The sequence below is a fragment of the Pseudorca crassidens genome, chromosome 3 (genome assembly GCF_039906515.1).
Source record: "Pseudorca crassidens isolate mPseCra1 chromosome 3, mPseCra1.hap1, whole genome shotgun sequence".
NCBI classification, from domain to species: domain Eukaryota; kingdom Metazoa; phylum Chordata; class Mammalia; order Artiodactyla; family Delphinidae; genus Pseudorca; species Pseudorca crassidens.
The window spans coordinates 164,021,012-164,046,267 of NC_090298.1; the positions used below are offsets into that span (position 1 = coordinate 164,021,012).

At 49.7% G+C, this 25,256-nt stretch overlaps 1 long non-coding RNA gene across 1 annotated transcript in view; it reads left to right on the forward strand.

Moving 5' to 3' along the window:
- The window catches only part of LOC137222406 (uncharacterized), a 91,870-nt gene extending 67,441 nt beyond the window's left edge, over positions 1 to 24,429 (forward strand). Inside the window, exon 3 of the long non-coding RNA XR_010942437.1 lies at positions 23,479 to 24,429. This is a non-coding gene — a long non-coding RNA (uncharacterized lncRNA). The remainder of the gene's footprint in view (positions 1 to 23,478) is intronic.
- The last annotated feature ends 827 nt before the right edge of the window (positions 24,430 to 25,256 follow it).

Consider the following 25,256-nt stretch of genomic DNA (forward strand, 5'->3'; position numbering starts at 1 on the left):
CATCACATTGGTAGCTTGAAATCAGCCATGGTGGGAGTACTCACACCATGCAAACTGACAGATGCTGCAAGATCAGGGCTTTTTTGATTTTTAATTAAGAGCCAGTTTACCATAGAAAACAAACTTAGTTACCAAACGGGAAAGAGTGGGGAGAGGGATAAATTTGGAACTTGGAATTAACAGAGTTAAACTAATTTTTTAAAAAAGAGCCACTCACGGGCTTCCCTGGTGGTGCAGTGGTTGAGGGTCCGCCTGCCGATGCAGGGGACACGGGTTCGTGTCCGGGAAGATCCCACAGGCTGCGGAGCGGCTGGGCCCGTGAGCCATGGCCACTGAGCCTGCGCGTCCGGAGCCTGTGCTCTGCAACGGGAGAGGCCACAACAGTGAGAGGCCCGCGTACCGCAAAAAAAGAAAAAGAAAAAAAAAAAAAGAGCCACTCACTACATCACTGGTTGTAGGTAACAGGACGGGTGTGGCAAGGGCATGCTTTCAACCAACTCTATTTGTGCTCTGTCATGCTAGCCCCTGACAGAAATCTGAGGGCAAAAAGCTGAACGAGACTCACAGAGATGGTCCCCACAGAGCTCATAGATTGTTGGGGGAAAGAGACAAATAAATCTACTCAACAAAATAATACTCAGTAGGAGTTCCAGGAGAGTTTTGCTTTGGGTAATTTCTGAGTAGAGTTTTGCAGGATGAATAGGAGCTTTCCACAATAGTGGGAGGGCAGGCCAGGCAGAGGGAAAAGCATGTATAAAGGCTTGGAGTTTTTAAAGGGTATGTCAGGTTCTCAGAACTGTAACCAATAATTGTAGTGCAGAGGGTGTGAACTGGTCGAAACCAGCCCACAGATGTGCTTTGTTTTAATAAATGTTTGGATTGATTGCCAAGATCTAAATAGTTAATGATTCTGTATAAAAATCCAGATTTCTGGCTTTTCTACAAAAATCAGAAAATCTGGGGACTTCCCGGGTGGTCCAGTGGTTAAGAATCTGCCTTCCAATGCAGGGGACACGGGTTTGACCCCTGGTCCGGGAAGATCCCACATGCTGCGGAGCAACTAAGCCCGCACATCACAACTACTGAGCCCGTGCTCTAGAGCCCACGCGCTGCAACTACTGAGCCAATGCGTCACAACTACTGAAACCTGTGCACTCTAGAGCCTCTGTGCTGCAACTACCGAGCCCGCATGCTGCAACTACTGAAGCCCGTGCGCCTAGAGCTTGTGCTCTGCAGTAAGAGAAGCCACTGCAATGAGAAGCCCGCACACCTCAAAGAAGAGTAGACCCCACTCGCCACAACTAGAGAAAGCTCTCACGCAGCAATAAAGACCCAGCACAGCCAAAAATAAATAAATACATAAACAAATAAAAGAAAATCTGGGAACTCTGGGCCTGCATTCCCACAAGACACGATGGAAATGTGTTCTCCAGTTTTCCCCAGTCCCCACCACTCCCTGTTGTCTCCCAACACTGTGGCCAGGGCCTGTTACCATTTTACCATCTTGCTCACAGCATTGGCTGCTTTCCCTACAGTAGAGCAAAATCTAGCCATATTCATGACTCCATTTAAAAAGGGAAAATTTTTAAAATCCAGGACAATGTGCTTCTCACCCTCAACTGGCTTTACCCCTTGTCTTTCCTTCCCAGTGGCTTCTGTAGATGTTTGAGTTTGCCATCCCTGATGTAGCATCAGGACATAAAGCTGGGTCACATTGGTTTTATGTGTCAGCTCAGAAGTGTGGATTTTGTCCTTTAGGCTATGGGGAACGATTGAAAAATTTTGATTCAATTATTCAACTAATAGTTTGTAGCAGAAGCCATTGATGCCCAATTCATATCCCTCCGGCCTCACCATTTCAACAGGCTCCTGCTGCCGTCCAGCTGCCGCCGTCTGCAGCAGCTCTTGACCAGAGGGCTTTCTCCAAAGCTTTTGAAGGCTTTTCTGCCCCGAGCATGGTGGGCTGAAAGCGCCAGGCAGTGATCTCCCTACCCCAGGAGCGCCTCTCAACATAACAGGAGTTGGTGGACAAATGGGCCACGCTCTCACCTCTGGGAAGTGTCCTTCACTACCTCCCAGAGGTCCTTGGCACCGCTGAGCTTCAGTCGCCCACAGCGACTGAGTGACACACCCATCACCAGCTGTTTCCCTTCCCTTCTCCCCCACTGGTGTTTCCTGGGGTCACCTCCTAGATAAACTACTTGCCTTTGAATCATCAGCTCAGACTCTGCTTCTGAGAAACCCCAACTAAAACCTAGTTATTAAGCAGGGGTTCTGTGCTGGAGAACAAAGAAGAGTTTCTGTTCTTGGGGAACTTGCACTGTAGCTGTAGACAAGACAGCCCACAAATAAGGAAATGAGTGATCTCTATCGATCTATATGTATATCTCTATGTATATATATATAGGGAATTTTAGGCGGTTACATGAGAAGAGAATAAAAGTACAGTAGGGTGCGGTGGTTTTCAAATATGTCCCCCCACACCCATTTCGCCCATGGGTGAAGGTAGTCAAAAGCTATAAACTTCTAGTTACAAGGTAAATAACTCCTGGGGATGGAGTGTCCAGCATGGTGACCATAGTCAACAATAACATATTGTATATTTGAACGTTGCTAAGAGCGTAGATCTTAAAAGTGCCCCCCCAAACACACACGCACACAAATTGTAACTTGTGTGGTGATGGATGTTAACGGAATTATTTTGGTGGTCATTCTGTAGAATATGCAATATCGAATCATTATGCTGTATACCTAAAACGAATACAATATATGTCAATTATATCTCAACTTGAAAATTTAAAAACAAGTAAGTAAATAAAATATGCCCACAATACTTTGACACTCTTCCTTTCAAAAAATGGAGCCCCATCCACCCTGTACCCCATCTTGAATGTTGGCTAGACTGAGTGACCATCTTCTAATGAATAAAGTGACACAAGTGACAGAACTTCAGCCTTTCTTGGATCACTCACTCTGGGGAAAGCCAATCACCATGTTGTGAAGACGCTCAAGCAGCCCTTTGGAGACGCCCACGTGGTGAGGAACCCAGGCCTCCTGCCAACAGCCATGTGGATGCGCCATCTTGGAAAAGGATCTTCCAACCTCGGTCCAGCCTTCAGATGACTGCAGTCCCCACCACATCCTGATGACAACCTCATGAGAAACCCTGAGCTCAGATTCCTGGTCTTCAGAGACTGTGAGATGATAAAGGTTTGCTGTTTTAAAGCCACTGTGTTTGGAGGTAATTCATCCCAGTAGCAATAGATAATGATGGGTGAATTTGGTGGACAGACACGAACACTCAGTCCAGTTCAGAGCATCTACCTAGAAGCAGAACCTGAATGGGGACATAGACGCCTGTCATTGTTTTTGGTGGAGAGAACTCTCAGGAGAGAGAGAGAGTGAGAGAAGCAGGATGTGACAGAGGAAGGGGCTCAGGCAGGATGTGGGTCCAGCTCCAGCCTGATCCCATGGAGCAGGGGGAGCTCCGGAGTGTAAATTGCCCCATATAGTTGTTTCAGCTTGAGGCAAAGGGGCTGGCCCTTAGCAACCCTATATCAGACAGCCATTAGCTGTGGGCTGCACCTGGGGGGAGTGGAAGCCCCCCTGGCATCTCCAGAGAAGGGAGCTTTCACCAACACAAGACATTCTCCAGAGGAGGGGCAGGTGAGAGCCATTAGCCAGCCAACACTGAAGGAAGAAGTAGATGGGTGTGCTGGCCCAGAAAAGGGAATCTAGTTTGGGTGGGGGCACTAGCAGTGTCTCCAGAAGTGGCCATCGGCCATATCTAGCGGACTTAGCCCCATCATTCATCTTATTTTTGTTTAGCAAACACTTATCTATCATTTTCAGTGTTCCAGGCACTGTTCTGAGATCTGTACACATTTAAATCTTCGCAACAACCTATAAATCAGGCACTGTTGTTACCAGCACTCAGGAACACAGTCTCAGGGATCCTCCGCTCACCGCCCGGGGCCCACTGAGCGCTCCCTCCCTCGCCCCACCGCCAGTCACCCCCATCCATCTTGCGGCCCAGCGCCCCCAGCTCTCACCGCCTCCGCCTGGCAAATCCTCCTTCCGGCTCTTAATTGATTCTTAATCTGCAGCCTTGGGGCAGCCCTGCTGAGAAGGCAGGTGGAAATCATTTCCTACAGGGCCCTCTGGTGCGAAGGGCATCTGAGGGGGACCCCACCCCCAGTTTCTAGCAGTCCTGGGCCCGCGGTCCCTGCCAAGTCCTGTCCCATTTATTCTCTGTTCCCCCCCTTACTCTCCTCATCCCAGGGGCTTTGGGGGAGGATGTGGCAAAAAGAATCCCCCCCCAACCCATGCCAAGGAAAGACCAGAGCTTTCTGGGAGTACTGGGTTTGGGCACCCATCCGAGGCCCACCTGTCCCCCCAGCCCAGAGGTGCTCACGGGGGTGTGTGTGTGGGGGGCGATTCTGTCCCCCAAGGGCAATATGGCCATGTCTGGAGCCATATTTAGTTGTCCCAACTCAAGGAGGGGGGTGTTTCTACCCACGGGTAGTGGGTGGAGGCCAGGGATACTGCTAAACGCCCTACAGGGCACGGGAGGGTCCCCGCAGAGAACGATCCAGCCCCGAATGTTAGCAGTGCCAAGGCTGAGACTCTACTCCCAGGCTCGGGGTGCAGCCGGCTGGTGGGCCAACAAGACACCAGGGACATTTTGAAGGTCCCCCTGGTGCCTCTAACCTGCAGCGTGGGAAACCACGTGGAGAGAGTCTGTTTTCAGGCCCCCCTCCCCCTTTCCTCTGTGGGGCTCCCATGTCTGTCAGCAAAGGGCCAGGAAGAATCTGTGGGTGGAAACAGCCTCACAGATCCCAGCCGGCGTCTCCTTCCACCTCCCTGGTCCCGGCACCTCCCCGGGCGCAGAGGACTCCGCAGTGGCCCGGCCTCCTGACCTTCCTGCGCGGGACGGAGATGAGGTAGACAGGCCCCAAGTGTGAAGTCCAAGTACCCAAATTAAAGGAAGGGAAGAGAAGCCTGGGAGGAGGGAAGAAGCAAGCCCTGAGGAGAAAGGGATGGATGTGGGGAAGGAGAGACAGCAATGGAGTGAGCAGTGTGGGTAGGTCCAGGGAGACCGAGGCTCAGGGTGCGTGTGTGTCCTGGGCAAGCAAGTCACCTGGTCTTCCAAACACACACTTCACACTCATCTAGTCACATGCTCGCACCCTCGCGCCCCCCTCAAGTTCCCACACAACCCCACATTCTCACACATCCACACACTCACACATTACACACTCAATGACACAGCCTCCACACCTCAAATTCTCATACAGTCACACGTGGTCGGTTGTGCACTCACACACATTCACACGTACACACTCACACAATCACACAGATCCACAGCACACACACATATTCTCACACACTCACACATCCACACACGTAGCTTCACACACACTCACACACATTTGCATACACACTCTCACCGTCACACAAATTCTCACACACACAGTCACACACACACAAATTCTCATACACTCTCACACACCCGCACACACTCCCATACTCACACCCTCAAATTCTCAGCTACGCAATCTCACATTTCTGCACTCATAGTTCACACCTACACATTCACACACACATTCACATACACACTCACATCCTCAAATTCTCACAGTCACACATTCTTATAGATATACAGCCATACACTGTCACACACACATCCGCATCTCTAGACACTCACACAGCCTCACACACTCTTGCACACTCGCACCATCACACTTATCTCAACTTCACATACACACACAGGTGTATGGTTTGTGTCTGTCTCTCCGGGATGTCAGTCAGCCCAGTGCAGGCAGGGGTTTATCTCGTTCACCCCGGTGCCCAGAACCGGGTCAGACGCACAGGAGGTGCGTACAAAAACCCCTACACCCTCGAATTCTCACACTTTCTCACGTTCATGCAATCACACACAGTTGCATCAGTCCCACACTCACACATCCTCACATGTGCACACGAACACACACAGGCTCTGCAAACACTTGTGGTTTCCCCTGCCTGGGCCCCCACTCCCCTCCGCCAAAGCCACCCTAAGACTGTGTAAATGTCACGGGCTGTGCTGCTCTGGCCCAGGCAGGCCGGGGAAGGCCAGGGCGGGAGGGCAACAGTGAGCTGAGCCCTGGTCTGCTCAGCTCCCCACAAGCCTGACGACACTCAGATCCCTCTGCTTTAGGACTGGGCAGATTTAGAGAGAGAGCCACCCTTCTGGAACCAGAACCGGCAAGACCCAGCACCCCACGGGCCTCAGGTGTGGGGCGATGGGGATGACGGAGGTCCTTTGTCATTGTTCCTTCACGGATTCATTTTGCATATTTGATTGAGCACCTCTTCTGTCTGACCCCGTTCTGTTCTCTGGGGGCACCGGGGTGAATGAGATAAAAATCCCTGCCTGAATGGGGATGACGTCCTGGAGAGATAGACACTAAACAAACACGTGGGTGTATCTGAGGTTGCCATAAGGGATATTAAAAAAAATACTAATAAAACCAGAAAGAAGCATGATGGAGGGAAGGTAGGATCCGTAGGCTGAGATCTGAGTGAGGAGAGACACAGAGAAGAGCTGCTGGCAGGGGGAACAGCACAGGCAAAGGCCAAGTGGTGGGTGTCCACCTGGCTGCAGGGAAACCTGTGTGTCCAGAGCTGGGGAATGAGAGGGATAGATGAGGGCAAGGAGGCCAAGGGAAGGCAGAAGCCGCCTGCCCCCAGGGTCCTGGGGTGTGGGGGGGTCACCATCAGGGGTCAGCATTTAGTTCTAAGTGAGCCGGGTCCATGGAGGGTTTTAGGGACAGGGGCTTCCTGTGGCTGCTATAACAAATGACCACAAACCAGGTGGCTTAAAACAACTGAAATGGGGCTTCCCTGCTGGCGCAGTGGTTGGGAGTCCACCTGCCGATGCAGGGGACGCGGGTTCGTGCCCCGGTCCGGGAAGATCCCACATGCCGCGGAGCGGCTGGGCCCGTGAGCCATGGCCGCTGAGCCTGCGCGTCCGGAGCCTGTGCTCTGCGGCGGGAGAGACCACAACAGTGAGAGACCCGCGTACCGCAAAAAAAAAAACAAAAAAAAAACCAACTGAAATGTCTCCTCTGACAGTTCTGAAGGCCTGAAGTCCAAGATGAAGGTGTGGGCAGGGCCGTGCTCCCTCTGAAGTCCCTAGGGCAGGATGCTTCCTGGTGTCTTCTAGCTTCTGGTGGCTGCAGATGTCCCTTGGCGTGTGGCTGCATCCCTCCGATCTCTGTCCTCACATGGCTTCCTCCTCTCTGTGTCTCTCTGTGTCAGAATATCCTTCTTTTTTCTCTAGTCTAAAGACACCAGTCAGAGACTTCCCTGGTAGCCCAGTGGTTAAGACTCTGCGCTTCCAGAGCAGGGGGTGCAGGTTTGATCCCTGGTCGGGGAACTAAGATCCCACGTGCCTCACGACACGGCCAAAAAACAATTTTTTAAAAAGAAAAAGAAAGAAATAAAAATAAAGACACCCGTCATTGGATTTAGGGCCCATTGCTTAAGAATCTCATCTCCAGATCCTTAACTGATTTTATCTGCAAAGACCCAGGTCACATTCTGAGGTTCCCATTGGACAGGAATTTGGGGAGGGAGAGAAACTCTATTCAATCTGATAAACTGCGGTTGAAATAGTGGGGTCCCTCAGCCCCTCAGACTGGGTGCACTCCTGGGGGTCTCCCTCTCTGATGGCCTCCTTGCCTTCTGCACCCAATCTGGCCTCCCCGCCTGGGGGCCCTGTCCCCTGAGGCTCCAACCCAGACCACATCCAGCCTGGCGGGATCCAGCCCCTTGGTCCTTCTTTCTTTCAGCCCTGGATGCCTTCTGAGGAAGCTCCACTCCATCCCACAACCCCGTGGGCATTTCAACCCCATTCTCCACCCCGGAGACTTTGCTGGAAAACAGCTAATTATGTCCCTCCCCTGAAGCCAGTCTGGTGGAGCTAGGGTGGTATTGGGTGAATGTGCCCTGCGTCCACAGCCAGCAGCCCACACTCCAACACACAGAGATTTCTCTATATTTTTAATTCCACAGCAGTACTTTGATTAGAGAGCCAATGTGTTGTGTACGACCTCAGGGACCTCATTATTTTTCTAACTCAAATAAATACGGCGTTCGGAAAGCAGGGAGGGGCGGAAGGGGGTGGAGGAAAGGAAAGACGCAGGAAACCTCATCTATAAAAAGAACGCAGGCCTTAATGAGCTTTTAAAACTTGCCAGCCCCCCTCCCTCCTCACTGATCTATAAACAGAAGATATGGCTTCTGGCTTCAGCTGCAGGATTTGGGGGTGCAGTGTGGGCACAGCTGGGGAGGGGGGCTCATCTAGGTGTCTAAGATTTTGGAGGGTTCCCAGCTGCTGGGAGGATGGGAGTGGTCCAGTCTAAGCTCAGAGGGAATCGCCACCATTTGGGCTCCAAGTTTGACTGGCGTGATGATCTGAGAAATATCTAGAGTTCCCCGATCCCCTGGGCCCTCTTGCGCTGGGCCCACACTGGCATGAGGAGGAACGAGGGAGAGGTAGCATTGCATCATCCTCGTGTGTCTGGAAATTCATCCCCAAAGCCTCCTCTGGGAGAGGCTGGGGTGAGCAGATGGGGAAACTGAGGCAGGACAGAGCAAAGAAGGCTGGACCATACTGTGTGTTGGGGAGAGACCATAGGCACTCTCCCCAACCCACTCTCATGGTGGGACAAAAAAGCCTTGGGCCTGCCCAGTGGCTGATGGGAAGGGGAGCTACCACCAGCCTAAGGAACCCCTTCAGTGGCTATGATGTTGGGGTGGTTGGAGTAAGGCGATGACCATGGAGCTCCCAATAGGGCAGGGTGACCTTCAAGCCACTGCTATGTTCGTCCATTCAAACAGGAGCCAAGACGCTTCCCAGAGCAGGCAGCAAAGACAATTTCAGGTGAAGGTGAGTTCTTTGAGCAGAAATGGGCTTGGACCTGACGAATTTCTGTGTGATGAAAATTCCAGGGAGCAGGACAGACCCAGGGCCTCTGGGCAAGGGCTTTAAGAAGGACCCAGGGTGGGGAGAGGGAGGAAGGGGTAAAAGAAAAGATTCAGGTCATGCAAGGACATGTGTGGCGTTCAAGTGGCTGATGGGGGAAGGGTGGGATGCAGGAAGATGCAGGGGAGTGGGGGAGGGCTACATAAAGGATAGAGAGGGGTGCTCAGTCTAAAATGCAGCCCCTACCCCTCATTTTCTCTCTACCCATTTTAGTTTTCCTCATGACATTTCTTTTGTCACTCTCTGACATGATGCTTGTTTGTCAGCTGCCTCCTCCACCAGGCTGGCCTCCTGCCTTGCTGCACCTGAGGGCAAGCGGTTTTGCCTATCTTGAAAGGTGGGTGGGCAGGTGTCAGTTGGGGCAGCTGTCCTGGGGTGTAAGCAATGGTGTGCTGGTAAACCAGCTGGGATCTGTAATGTTTGCCAATTTACATGGTGTAAGTTCTTCCACCTTGGTCAATTTCAAGCTGTGAAGTGATGTCACTGAGAGGGAGAAGGGGGAGCTCTTGACTGAATGTTATTTCCCCCCTAGATTCGCATGTTGACATCTTAACCCCCAAGGTGATAGTATTAGGAGGTGGGGGCCTTTGGAAGGTGATTAGCTCATGAGGGCAGGGTCCCCATGAATGGAATTAGTGCCCTTATAAAAGAGACCCCAGAGAGCTGCCTGGCCCTTTCCACTGTGTGAGGACACTGTGAGAAGACACCATTTATGAAGCAGAAGAGAGTCTCACTGGGCACCGAATCTGCCTGCGTCTTGATCTCTGACTTCCAGCCTCCAGAACTGTGGGAGATCAATGTTTATTGTTTCTAAGCAACCCAGTCTATGGCATTTTGTTATAGCAGCCCCAATGGACTGAGACAGTGGGCATGAGGGGGCCTCCAGATGGGTGTAAGCTACAGTGTGCTCATAAACCAGCTGGGACAAGGGCATCTGTTTATAGTGTTTGCCAATTTCCAGGGTGTAAATTCTCCCATCTTGGCAGATTTCAGGCTGTGAATGTGATATCTGATATCTGAGCCCTGAGCTAGGAAGAGATATGCATAATTGGCTCTTGGGAGCCAGTTTGATCCAACTCAAGTACACCAATTGGTGTCATCTCCTGGCCTGGAATTGGTCTTTTTGCAATTTGGGCTCAGGAAGAAGGGAGGAGAAGGAGGAAGGTGAAGCAGGCCTTCCTGCCTTCCATTCCAGGGCCATTTCACTCACTGTTCCCCGGCCTGGCATGCTCTTTCTCCAAATAATAACCAAGTCTTCCCTACCCACTCTGAGAAGACCCCATCCCACCCTCCTGCTGGCCTTGCCCCCTAAACAGCCCAGCATCCTCTGAGCCCCCTGCAGTGACTACCCATGCAGGTATCATTACTGCCAAATCTGTATTTTATGAGTAGGAACATGAGGCACTGTAAGTTAAAGCACGGGGCTAGAGGCACAGAGCCAGAGAGTGACAGGCTGGCTGCTGAATCAATTTGTGTAACAATTGGGCTTTATTACTGCCCGCCTCCATCTCCTCCTCAGTACACTGTAGGCACTTTTTGCTGCTTTGTCTGCTAGACAGCAGTGCGAGCACCAGCTCTGCTGTCTGAGCATGGCCAAGTTACTTCTTCTCTCTGAGCCTCAGTTTTCCCTTCTGCAAAATGGGTATAGAATAGTACCTACCCCCAACGTGGTGTCATGCACCTTCACGGAGGGAATACGTGGCTCATGTCCCTCTAGAGCAGGGTTTCTGGACTTTAGCAATACTGACATTTAAGGCTGGGTCATTGTTTGTTACAGGGTCCTGTCCGGTGCATTGTAGGTTGCTTAGCAACAACCCCAGCCTCCACCCACTATACGCTGGTAGCATCCATGCCCCAAGTGAGACAACCAAAAATGTCTCCAGATATTGCCAAATGTCTCCTGGGGATGGGGGTGGGCAGAATCCCCTCTGGTTGAGAAACACCATTCTAGATCAGCAATTCTTCACCCTGTCTGCACGTTAGAATTACCTGGGAGTTGAAAACTCCCCAAAGCCAGCCTCACCCAATTGCCTTAGGTTCTCTGGGGGTGGGGTCAGGGGTCAGCATCGTTAAAGCTCCTTAGGTGATCCCAGTGGGCTGCTAAGGTTGAGACCAGTGGTGGGAGACACATGACGCACCCAAAGTGGAGGATGCCAGAAGCCCCAATGAAGGCGTGGGCCACATCCAGGGAAATCAACAGGGGGTGGTGATGTACCCCAGGGCTGCCAGGAGCTGGGAGCTGTTACTACCCTGTCTCAATCAGCTTGGGCTGCCAAAACAAAGAGCAGGTTGCTTAAACAACAGACATTTATTTTCTCAGTTCTGGAGACTGAAGGCGATCAGGAGACTGATCAAGGCGCCAGCAGAGTTGGTTTCTGCTGAGACCTCTCTTCCTGGTTTCCACACCGCTGGGCTTGTGAGATCTCCGCTCCCTGACCAGGGATTGAACCCAGGCCGTGGCAGTGAAAGTGCTGAATCCTAAGCACTAGACAACCGGGGAACTCCTTTAACTCTAATTACCTCCTTAAAGGCCCTGTCTCCACATACAGTCATACTGGGGGTTAGGGCTTCAGCATATGAATTTGAGGGGGGACACAATTCAGTCCATAAGAAGGCAAATGGAAGAGCGTCCAGTATGGAGACAAACTGCGAGCTTCCAGAGACATATGGTGCTGGGCACGTAACCGCTTTGTGAATGTAGGCTGTTGATAAAGGGCAGGAGGGCTGAGTGGACACACTGGGCCCTGCAGTGGCTGGTACATCCATGGATGGGGCATGGGGGGATGGCTGTGAGAGGCCCCTCCAAAATGTGATTCATGCAGGACAGTATCCCCAGAGCGGATGACCCCCCCTACACACACACACACATGGGTTCCCAGACCCCTCTGCCCATCAAGGCTGGCCAGAGGCAGCTGCAGAAGGGACAAAGGGTGGAGTCAAAGCCAAGGCCTCCAGCTCAGTAGACAGAGGAATGCTTTCTGCTTCCATATTTGGGCAGGAAGGGGATTTCCCATCCCTGAAAACTTCCTGAGAAGCTGGGAAAGGCAAGTAGACCTGATGGGAGGCAGGAATCATACACACACTGCTCAACTCAACAGAGGGAGGGGGGACACCCAGGAACCCAACCCCTGACCTCTGACTATTAAACTTGAAGCTGGTAACCAAGCCCCACCCCGAGGGGGACAGGATGGTACAATAAGTGTATCTTTGTGTGTATGTGTGTTAAAATACTTATAACGTAACGTTTACCATTTTTTAATTTTAACCGTTTTTAAGCTCACAGTTCAGTGGTATTAAGTACCTTCACTTTGTTGTACAGCCAACACCACCATCCATCCCCAGAACTCTTTTTATCTCGTAAATCCGAAACTGTTCCATTAAATAATAACTCCCCCTCCCCCTCCCCCAGTCCTGGGCAACCACCATTCTACTTTCTGTCTTTATGATTTTGACTAATCTAAGGACCTCCCATAAGTGGAATCATACAGTATCTGTCTTTGCGTGGCTGGATTATTTCACCGAGCATGCTGTCCTCAAGTTTCATCCGTGTTGTAGCATATTGCAAAATTTCCTTCCTTTTCAAAGCTGCATAATATTCCATTGTATGAATACACCACATTTCGGTAATCCATTCATCGGTGGATGGACACTTGGTTTACGTCCATGTTTTAGCTACTGTGAATAATGCTGCTATGAACATGGGTGCACAGATATCTCTCTGAGACCCTGCCTTCCATTCTTTTGTGTGTACACCCAAAAAGTGAGGTTGCTAGGTCAATGGTAGGCATGTCTTTAGATCCAGCAAGACCTACTATGTACCCAGCAGTGTCCTAAGACTGGGGATGCAGCAGTGAACAAAACAGAGGCCCCTGTCCTCCCTGAGCCAATGTTCCAACAGAGAGGGAGACAATGAATTAGTTAAATAATATAGAAGTTGATAAGTTCTAGGAGGAAGGTAAAGCAGAGAAGACGAATGGGAGTTCTGGGAATGGGTTACAATTTTAATTGGGTGGCCAGGGAAGATCTCATGGAGAAGTTGACTTTTGAGCAAAGAGGTGAGGGAGGTGAAAGAGTTATAGTTTTTATGTAGTCCTGCGTAAAAAATTACCCCAAAACCTAGTGGCTCTAAACAACAACATGGATGATCTTGTGATGATTTGGGGGTCTGGAATCTGGGTGCCACTTAGCTGGTCCTGTAACTCATGAGGCTGCACTCAGGGCATCCACTGGGGCTATATGCTCATCTCAAGGCTCAACTTGGGAGAATCACACACAAGGCTGAAGACAGAATTCAGTTCCCCACTGGCTGTTGGCTGAAGGCTACTCTCCGTTCTTTGCCACCCTCCATAGCATGGCTTACCTCATGGCCGCTGGCTTCATCAGAACGAGAGACAAGAGTGCTGGCAAGAGGGAGAGTCCAGCAGGACAGAAGTCACAGTCTTATAACCTAATCTTGGAAGTGACACCCCATCACCTTTGCCATGTCCTACTGGTTAGAAGTGAGCGGTTCAGCCTCCACGCAAGATGAGAAAATTACACAAGTGCCTGAAGACCAAGAAGCAGGGACCATTGGAGACCATCTTAGGTGCTGCCTACCACAGGAACCGTGCAGATACCTGGGGGAAGAGCATTTGAGGCAGAAGGAACAACATGTGCAAAGACGCCGAGACAGGAACAAGCTTGGACTGTGGTTGGGAAAAAAAGGACAATATGCCTGGAGCAGGGATTAAGTAAGGGGAAAGGGTAGAGCACGAGGGCAGAGAGACCAGCAGCCATCCTGAGGGCCATGGGAAGAAATCCGAAATTTTTTCTAAGAGCAATGAGCACCACCGGCCAATTCCTAGACAAGGCATGTGTCGTCTAATTTATGGTTTGATAAGATTCCTAGGATGCTTGCGGACGTAATATGGTACTCGGGTTTTGCTTTAAAATACTCCCTTAATTAGCAGATTCAAACTTGTATATAGAGAATGGATAAACAACAAGGTCCTACTGTATAGCACAGGGAACTATAGGCAATATCCTGTGATAAACCATAATGGAAAAGAATATGAAAAAGAATGTATATATATATGTATAACTGAATCACTTTGCTGTACAGCAGAAATTAACACAACATTGTAAATCAACTATACTTCAATTAAAAAAAAGATTATAAAATACTCCCTGAAAAAACACGTTGGGAGGTAAGAGATGAAACAAGATGGGCAAAATGTGGGTTATCGTAAAAGTCGGGTGACAGGACCCTATGGGCTCTTCATACTCTTCTGTCTGCTTTAGCACATGCACGAAATTTTTCTATAATAAAAAGGGAAATATTAACGACAAACCATGTATCAGATTTCTGAAGTGTGAACAAACAGTGGGGGAGCCAGGGCGGAAGCAGGTGTTCAAGGCAGGGGTGACTACAACGGTCCAGGCTACAAGCTATCAGCATGTTGGCCAAAATTAGAGGCTGCTGATACCGAGTGTTGACGAGACGTGGAGGAACTGGAACTCTCATCCACTGCAGGTGTGCAAAAAGAGTCTGCCAGGTTTGTTTGTTTGTTATGAAGTTACACACTCACCATACAGCCCAGCAATTCAATTCATAGGTATTTACCCAAGAGAAATGAAAACATATGTCGGTGCAAAGATCTGCTGACAAATGTTCATAGCAGCTTTATTTGTTATTGCCGAAAAACTGGAAAAAAACCCAGATGTCTAGGATGAGAGAATGGATAAACAAATTGAGGTCCGTTCATACCATGGGATACTCTGCTGCAAGAAAAAGGAACAAACTGCTAATAAGGGAACTGGATAGAGATCTCAGAATGCTAGCTACCCAGGAGAAGCAGCCAGACAAAAGAGGCCACCCTGTGTGAACTTCTATTTGTATGAAATTCTCCAAAAAAGCTAAAGTAACCCATGTCGACAGAAATCAGAATAGTGATTAGGGTTGAGGATGAGGCAGATGGGAAACTTCTGGGACCTTCTAGATGGGAATGTTCCATAGTCTGATGGTGTGGCCGCCCAGGGCCCAGAGGCACCTGCAATGCACGCAGGCATCTCACTTTAAAGGATGTAAATGATCTCTCAATAAGAGGGGAGGGAAAATGATTCCAAACCCGGCGTGATAACAATGGGGTGAGAAGCAAATGGGATTTCGTACTCAGTTCCGAGGCAAAGCCCGCAAACCTTGCAGGTGGGCAGGTTGTGGAGGTGAGAGGAAGCCCCGTGGCCTCCCCACTTCAGGGGAGGGGGAAGCCCAGACCTCCGCCCCTGGGCGGGACTCGCTGGCGGGTCTAAAACCTTCCCTGCAGCGGCCCAGGCGGTCGATAGCAGACACCCCGGCTCCGTCCCCGTCCAGCCTGCCGGACAGCCCAGCCCCTTCCCGCCAGCCCAGTCCCCGGGAGGGGACCCGGGCCGGGTGGATCCTGCTCTGCAGACTCACATCTGACTCTGGTCCCCCTCCCCACGTGTCCCTCCTTCTCTGTCCCCAGAAGTCCGAGACTCTGAGACTTGATCTCGTCCGGGGACTGGAGCGAGGCACCCAGGCAGCCGCCCCTGGGGGCTGCACCGTGATGGGCCTGCCTGAGCCCACTGCCAGCCCCTCTACCCCACACAAGAGGCACGGGGAGCCCAGGTGGCTCCGTGAAAGATGGGAGCTGAGGTCTTACTGTTGGAGCAGACCATAAATCTTAACTTAGAGCCACATCTTTGATGTCATTCAGGCTCGCGTTCGTTAGTTCATTCATTCATTCAACAAGTATTTACTGAGTGTCTAAGACGCCTAAACAACAAAACAACCCTCCACCCCTCCTGGAGCCGACATCTTAGACCAGCAGCGACAAACATATGATGAAGCCACAAATGAGGACACATAGGTAATTTTCAATTTCCAGTAGCCACATTTTAAAAAGTCGAAAAGAAATAGATGCAATTAATTGTAATCATATATTCTATTTAAACCAGTATAGCCAAAATATTATCCTTTCAACACATAATCAATATTTTAAAATGTATTTATGCGATATTTTACGTTCTTTTCTCAGTACTAAGTCTTTGAAATCCTGTACATTTTTATTAGAGCATACCTCAATTTCGACTGGTCTTTTTTCCAGCTGGCATGCGGGATCCTAGTTCCCCCATCAGGGATTGAACCCGGCCCCAGCAGTGAAAGTGTGGAGTCCTAACCACTGGACCACCAGGGAATGCCCATGGACTGGGCATTTTTTTAAATTGAAGTATGGTTGAAGTACAATAAGTTACAGGTGTACAATATAGTGATTCTCAATTTTTAAAGGTTATGCTCCATGTATCGTTATTATAAAATATTGGCTATGCTCTCTGTGTTGTACAATATATTCTTTTTTTTTTTTGCGGTACGCTGGCCTCTCACTGTTGTGGCCTCTCCCGTTGCGGGGTGCAGGCTCTGGACGCGCAGGCTCAGTGGCCATGGCTCACGGGCCCAGCCGCTCTGCAGCATGTGGGATCTTCCCGGACCGGGGCACGAACCCGTGTCCCCAGCATCGGCAGGCGGACTCTCAACAACTGCACCACCAGGGAAGCCGCCTGTTTCCTTTTTAAAAAAATTTTTTTTGGGGGTCGCACTGTGCAGCCTGTGGGATATTAGTTCCCCAGCCAGGGATTGAACCTGGGCCTTCGGCATTGAGAGCGCAGAGTCCTAACCACTGGACTGCCAGGGAATTCCCAAGACCCAATTTCCAAATAAGGCTGCATTCACATGGCCCAGAGGACAGGACTTGGGTATGTCTTTTGGGGAGCACGATCCAACCCATGACGTAGGCCATGTCCCATGGATCAGCTGTGGGCCCCCAACACATGGCACAACCTCTCTGAGCCCCTCTCAGTGGCACAGAATAGGTGTTCAATAAACCAAAGCTACTGTTTCCATCATCCCCAGGGCCTCTCCTGGCAGCTGGTCCGCTTGCAAGCGACCTCAGGGACCCAGGTTGGAGCATCAGGCACAGTACCTGGTATCACCTGGGGGAGACGGCAGTGTCCTGGTTGATGGTACAGGCTCTGGCCTCAGAAGGACAAGGGTTCAAACTCTAGTCCCACCACCTAAAAAATGCAGTGGCCTTGAACAGGTGACTTTGAACCTCTGAGCTTCAATGTCCTCATTTGTAATGGGAAGGGGTGTGTCGATTGCTTCAGCAAATATTTATTGAGAACCTACGGTGTGCCAGGTACAGAGTGCGAGGGCTGGGTTTACAGGGGTGAATAAAAGAGGTGAGGTCTGCGCTCAGCAGGGAGATGAGGGATAAAAACAAGAAACATGCTATTCAGAAAATTTAAATGGGCTGATGGATTGGTGTAGAGAGGGCTTCTCGGAGGACGTAACATTAATTGACGTCTGAATAAGGGCATTCCGGGCAGAGGAAAAGGCAAAGTGGTCCTGGGTCCTGGGGTTTGATGATAGAGTCATTAATTTATTCACTCATTCACTCAACAAATGTTGTTCAGCCCCATCCACCTGCCATGGATACAGCCCTGGATGAAGAACATTTGGTACAGGTCCTGGTCAGGCTGAAATGCTCAGTAACCATTGACAGTTATTGATGGTCAGTAAATTCAGGGATCTCTCCGCCCCATCCTTCCCCGGGAGACTTTCCTGAGGGAGGATTCTCTGCCCTATGGCCTTCTTTCCATAGTGAAAACGACTTTCTTGTTTTCATTCTGGTTGTAAGATGATACATACTGGGGGGAGAAAATCCAGGCAAGTAGAAAGAGGACAATACCTGTATTCTCACCCCCTGGAAGGAAGTATGGTTAACACTCTGAGGGTATCTTCCTGGATGTTTCTCTGTACAAGCAGGTGTGCACTCGCACACACGGGTGTGCACACATGCATGCATGCATGCCTACAAATGCCTACATATGCACACATGCTTGCTCTCATTCATAGACACCACACACAGAAGTGCACAAAAGCATGCAAACACGTGTGTGTTCACACCCGGGGAGACCCATGTATGCGTGCACATGTGTGTGCAAACACACATGTGCAAACACATGCAGGTACACAGGGCCAGGATTAGGGTCAAGTGACTGAGTCTGAGTCTGGAAATCAGGGTCAGGTCCTGACTGTATTATAATGTGGTGCTTTCAGGGAACGATATTCAATACCTTGTAGTAACCTATAATGGAAAAGAATTTTTAAAAAAAGGAGATATATATATATATATATACACACACAACTGAATCACTCTGCTCTACACCTGAAACTAACACAATATTGTAAATCAACTATGCTTCAATAAGAAAATGAAATATAAAGAAGAAAAAATGCAGTGCTTTAAAAAAATAAAATGTGGTGCTTTGTTCATATGGAATTTTTTATTATTTTGATTTATTTAAATATCACCTTAGATGGAATATAATCTGTAAGAATATCAAATCTTTATGTTGTACATCTGAAACTAATATAATATCGTAAGTTAACTATACTTCAACTAAATATATATATATATATATATTGCATTAAAATATTTATCTTGATGACTGAGTTTTTTGACATCCCCTCAAATTTTGCACCTGAGGTCACTGCCTCACTTGTCTCACCTTCATCCCAGCCCCAGCACACACACACACACACACACACACACAGACACACGCACATCCACACGTATGCACATACAGGCACACGTACATACATGAACACACAGGTACACATGTGGTCACACATATATACTGCAACCCAATAGTGGGGGTGAAATCCAACCAGTGCATTGGAGCCATCACTTTCTTCTGTCGCTCCCATTCTTTCTCCAGTCACTATGTAGACCCCGCCTTTTACTGGGGGTCTGGTGACATCAACCAGAACCTTGAAGACAAAAACATTGTACTTATGAGAAAGACCTCCTTTCAAATGGAACAAAAGAGAATAGAAAATATCAGAACCCACTGCACAGAGAAAAGATAAATATCACTTCATAAAACTTTTGTTTCAGTTCTGAATCTGGGTAGACTACATTGCAATGTGAAAAATTAATTCCCTGATTCTTGATCACATTGCTTGAAATCTGTGGCTATATACGACGTTTGAAACCTGTTTTCTTTTTCTTTTTCAATGAATATATCGCAGAGGTCACATGGTGTTAATGAATACAGGTTTGATCATTTTCATTTTCTACTATGTATTTGGGCAACCTGCTAGGCACAGACGCTTCCATTGTTTCCCAGCTTTCCTTAAAGGTTTTCACAATGATGATAATAGTATCAAGCACCTGTTATGTGTTTGGCAAAGAGACTCTGAATTTCATACACATTACCTCATGAAGTCCTCATGATAAGCCCATTGCACAGATGAGAAAATGGGGGCTCCGTGACATCAAATCATTTGCCTGAGGTCACACAGCTTACAGGTGGTGGAGCCAGGATTTGAACCATGGCTGTCTGACTCTGGAGCCCTTAACCACTCTGCATTACTCTTTATAGATCTTTGCGTATTCCTAGAAATGGACTTCCTGGGCCAGAGAGTTTACACACTTAAATGTTTAATACAAATATCTGTACTGCCCTCCAGTGTATTACTTTACACTTCCATGAGAGTATATGGGTGTGTATACTCAAAATTTCACACGTGCTGGTAAGCTTGACAAGTAAAAGGGATTCTTTAGCTGATGAATGATCAGACGGCACATCTTTACAGAGGTTTGTTGAAGTTTTATCATTCCTTTGTAAGCCCTGTGCCAATTTCACACTTGGGATGTTTGTCTTTTTCTTATTGAATCATAAGTGCTCTTTATATGTTAAGGTTCTTAATGCTTTGTCTGCCACATATGTGGTCAACAATTGAATCTCCCTTGACCTGAGACCACTTTGAAAGGCCAGACAATTCTGTTTTTATGGCACTTCTGGCCTTGATGAATGTTTCTGTTCTGACAAAACCACACAACAGGCTGCACTTTATTGGTGGTGTCTCCAGAAGCAAAAGTGGGGACTGTGAGGTCTTATAAACCTCAGTCTTATTCAGACCAACATTTGAAAAACCCCTTAGCTTCCCACGGCAAGAAAGTCAGGACCCCCAGCTTTTTGTCCCAGTTCTGCAGCCCAATGCAATGCCTCAGCTTCTGCTCCTTCCAGGTTCGGAGTGACTGGTAAACCCAGCCACACCCACCTCCCCACCAAACCATGCCCACTGCATACAAAATCTCCCCATTCGGCCATGTGCATCTCCTCTAATGGAGTGGAAGTAGCAGATACAGAGAAATGGTTGCCCCTCAAATATAGTCAAGGAAACTGTACAAGGGGGAGGCAAGCAGGAAGGGTCCCTTGACCTTGATGGCTGGCAACCACTTGGTGTCCCCAGCAACCACCTGGTTAAGGAAAGAAGGAGGCCCCTGGCTACTTAAACCTACCTTTCTAAGCTACTCTTTAATATATTCCTATCAGGGCCCATGGTTTCTCTGTGCCTCAGTTTTATCACCTGTAGAATGGAGATAATTTTAAGGATGCCATGAGTTGGCATCTGTAAAGGGCTTGGAACGGTGCCTGGCACATAGTAGGTCTTCAATAAACAATATCACTGTTGCGGTGCCACTGTATTATCATTGAGGATAAGTTGCGGGCTGGAAAAGCAGGGCCCCGGGGCACCTGGAACCAGCCCCGGGGGCAGGTGGGGCTCTGCACAGCATCTTTACCCACTGTCACCTGGAGGACTCTCTTGGGGAACAATGAGGTCCCAGCTACACCCCTCCCCAGCCCCTAGTCCCCCTCATCCACGTCCCTGTCTTCAGAAGCCCAGAAGGGGCCCCCTGGGAAAGTGGCACCGTGGGGACTGCAGGCTGCCCAGCACAATTACCGTTCTCATCCTCATTAAACCACATTTTCATTCTAATTAGAGTTTCACCGCCTCCCAGAGAGAAGGGCCGATTACTTTTCACATCATTACCAGCCTCTCCCTCCCTCCTTTCCCACCCTGCTCAGGTGCCTCTTCCACACCAGCTTGTCTCTCTCTCTCTCTCTCTCTCTATCTCTCCCCTCTCTCTTCATCTCTCCTCGGACTAAACAGAAGCACAGAACATTTATTAGTCGCCTATGGGATGCTGAGCTTGGTGATAGGAACCTTCACCCACAGCATCATTGCCTTAGTTTTGCCCTGCTCTCATTGCCCTTTTTTCTCCAACACTTATCCCTCTGAACATGCCCTGTGATTTACTTATTCTGTTTATTGTTTATCTCTGCTCCCCCAGAATGCTCCCCCAGCACCCACTTGTATCCCCAAGGGACTCCACTCCTGGGCACACTGACCTTACAGCTTCCAACAGCCAGCCTCTGGCTGCTGGATCATTCCCAGGGCAGGCAGAAAGTTCTGGAGAGCAAACACACTGCTGGAGCAGCCCTTGCCCAATGACTGGGGAAAGGAGAGGGATTAATACCCCAGCTCCCTTGCCCCTGGTGGGAAAACTCTGAGGGGTGTGTTCTACTTGGTGTCTCAGCATTTCCCCAGCAAGACTGAGTCACAGTTGTCCGCAGTGTAGATTCATTCATGAACACACTTTCATCCAACGCCTTCCCTCCCTTACTCCCCCTCTCCCCCCATCCTTGCTTCCTGGGGTCACCTCCCAGATCAACCATATCCTGGATCTCCCAACCTCCTTGGGGTCCGGGGAAACCAGATCTCTGAGAGAGTCACTTCAGTACTCAGCACCCAGGGGATGGGTTCAGAAACCTTCTGCAGCTCTCTCTGAAACAGAAGCTCCATTTTAACTAGAACACAGCATCACTGGGCAGCTCTGACCCAGGTTTAAAATAAACTCTCTGGGGAGTTCCCTGGCGGTCCAGTGGATAGGACTCGGCATTTTCACTGAAATAAACACTCTGGGCGCTCCCATTTGGAATGGAGGTAACCTGCCCAGCACTTTAGGGGAGCAGCTTGACAGTATGCATTAAAATGTGAAGTGCACAGATCATCATTTGCTTTCTGGGTGGCCAGGAGTCACTGGTCTCGAGTATGAAAATAGAGCCAGCATGTTTTGGGCAGGCTGTTTGTGACATGCAAACAAGAAATAATCTATGTGCCCATCAGTAAAGGATGGAAAAATGAGCTACGGTACTGTGGAATACTACAAAACTGCAAAAAAAGGAGCTGGATGCCTGTATGAGTTTCCTGGGGCTGACAAAACAACGTACTGCCAAGTAGGCGGCTGAAAAAAATAAGAATTTCTTCTTCCACGGTTCTGGAGGCTAGACATCCAAAATCAAGGTGTGGACAGGGTTGGCTCCTTCTGGAGGCTCTGAGGGGAGAAGCGGTCCATGTCTCCCAGCCTCTGGTGGCTCCCAGCAATCCTTGGCTTGTGGCTGCATCACTCCAATCTCTGCCTCGGTCTGCCATGGCCTCTCTGTGTTTGTGCCTTTGTGTGTCACCTCTTTTTCTAATTGGATACCAGTCCTGTTGGACTTAAGGCCCACCCTGACCCAGGATGACCTCATTTTAACTTAACTCATGTCATCTACAAAGACCCCATTTCCAAATAGGGTCATATTCACAGGTACTGGGGGTTGGGACTTAAGTATATCTTTTGAAGAGACACATAATAGTGCTGAGGGATCAGCCCTAAGTGTGGTCTGATTCCCTTTATGTGATCATAGTCAACCTTCATTGGGAGATTAACATTCTCCTCCTGACACCCACGCCTCCAAGCTTTAGCCCAATCACAGCTATTTCTTTTCTCCCTTGATTTAGCCAATATTCATCATGCACTTATAACATGTTCAGCACTGTCTTAAACATTTTAAGGGCATCATTTTATATAATTTTTGCAGCAACCCCATGAAGCCTCTATGGTGTTAGCCCCCATTTTACAGATAGGGAAACTGATCCCCAGGTACGTTGAATCCCTATTTCACTCAGCTGGTAAGTGACAGAGCTGGCCCAAGCAGCCTTTTGTCACCCCTGTGGCTACTGGTTACTGATTTCCCTGGTGACAGTGTGTACCTTCCATGAAATACATGTGGTCGTTTATTTTTTCCAACAACCCTGCGAGGCAGAAATTACTCTCATGTCATAGATGAGAAAATGAGGCAAGGAGAGAGAAAGTGACTTGCTTAAATTAAGGTCACACAGCAGGAGTCAGAGTGGGGATGTGAGCTGAACCTGTGAACTCTAGGGGACCACAGGCTCCATCACCTGGTAAATGGAGTGAGGGTCCCCTCCAGCCCAAATGCGATTACAGAAAGTCACAGGGCCTGGGTCTTGGCCTCCCGACTTGGGGCTGGGGAGCAGCCCCGACTGACAGAGGCCAACCAGTGGTGCCATCTGTGGGTCCTGCTCTTGAAGCATCTTGGGACTGGTAGCCCTTTCCCATCCCAGGCTCTGAGCACCACACACCAGGGACCCAAGTCAGCCTCTAGGTCTCTCAGAGCTTGGGGACCCGCAGGCACCACCCTCACCTCGCAGGGGGTAATTAATTAACGCTAATTAGTATCTGTGTTCACAGAGCCAGCCAGGCCCCTGGGCCTGGAGCCTCCAAGGAAGGAAAGCATGAGAAGGCTGGTACCCTGCCAAGCAACAGGGATTATTCAGACCATCACGGCGGGCGAGCAGGGAAGGGCTCACGGTAACCAGCTGACCAGTGGGAAAACGGAGGCGCAGGTGAGGACCAAGCAGCGACGGACAGCTTCCGAAGTGGTTTGCCACTTGAGAGAACAAGGAGACAAGCCTTGGAGATCCAGCAGCTCCTGGCTTCGCATGAGCTCTGGGTCCCACCCCTGAGCTTCAGTTTCCTCATCTGTAAATGGGCCAATAATTTTTTTTCTTCTGTGTGCGAGGAGATTCGTCAAGCTTTTATGCATGTGAAATGCTTTGCACGCAAACTCCCTTTCCCCGGCTGCCTACGGGAGAGGACTTCTGCTGCCACTGGCTTAGTTTCCCTCTTCCGCATACAATGAGTAGGCAGGGCACCCCCTTTGCTGCTCCTCCCTTTGGAAGGTTCCCAGGGGAGGGCCCGACTTCACAGAAGACTCTGAAAGATCATTTCTGATCGGCCTTGAATTGATGTCGCCGTCGTTGACGTGGTGATGAGACAGTTCCCTGGCCCCTGATTAAAAACAGAAGTTTCCCCCCCACGAGACGGAGCAGAAGGGAAAACAAAGACACGCACGCTCGCCGCCAGATAAATACAGACTCAAACACAGGCACGGCAGATAAACACACACTGGCACACCAGATATACACACAGCCGGCTGCAGAATTCCGGTGGGCTGGAGCAGCCTGGCTCAGACAGCCCAGAGACCCCCAGGAACGACCACACGGAAGGTAAAGAAACCCACCTCCCACCGCACACCCCCAACCCGACCCCTACATGGATGCTGCCAAGCCTGGACCACATCCGGGCCCCTGGCCACTGCAGTGCCCCTGGCCAGGAGCCAGACATGAGGGAATGAATGCCCCCGGCAAGCAGTCCTTAGTCCAAGGTGGAAGGGACTTGTTGGATAAATACCTCTGCTTCCTCTCCCGGCAGCTGCATGGGCCAATGGTCTCCCAGAGGCCCCTGGAGCGTCTGCAAGCCCTGTCTCCCCTGCCTTCTCCCCGTATACCTACCCTCAAGTTTCCCCCATCATCTCCTGCCTTAGTCAGTTCTGGCTGCTATAACAAAAATACTGGGTGTCTTATAACACCAGAAATTTCTTTCTCACAGTTTTGGAGACTGGAAGTCCGAGATCATGGTGAGGTTCTGGTGAAGGCTCTCTTCTAGGTTTATAGAAGGCCACCTTTGCGCTGTGTCCTCACATTGCCGAAAAACGGTGAGGGATCTCTCTGGGGTCCCTTTTATAAGGCGCTGACCTCATTCACGAGGGCTCCACCCTCATGCCCTAATCACCTCCCAAAGGCGTCGCCTCCTAACACCACCACGTTGAGGGTTAGGATTTCAACATAAGAATTGGGGGGAAGGGAATCCCCTGGTGGTGCAGCAGTTAGGACTCCTCACTTTCACTGCCGAGGGCCCAGGGTTCAATCCCTGGTCAGGGAACTAAGATTCCCACAAGCCGCGCCGCCGGAAGCAAACAAACAAAAAGAATTGGGGGAAAACACAAACATCTATCTTATCTCCCAAACAAACCATGTGCCCTCCACCCTTGTGTCATGGTCCGCTTCTGGAGAAAGCCAAACCAAGGCACCCACAGAGAAGCACAAATGTACAAGTGTACACCCACCGTGAGCGTGTGTGTACCTATCAAAAGAGCTGCAGGTCTCAGTGGGGGGGATTCTGCCCCT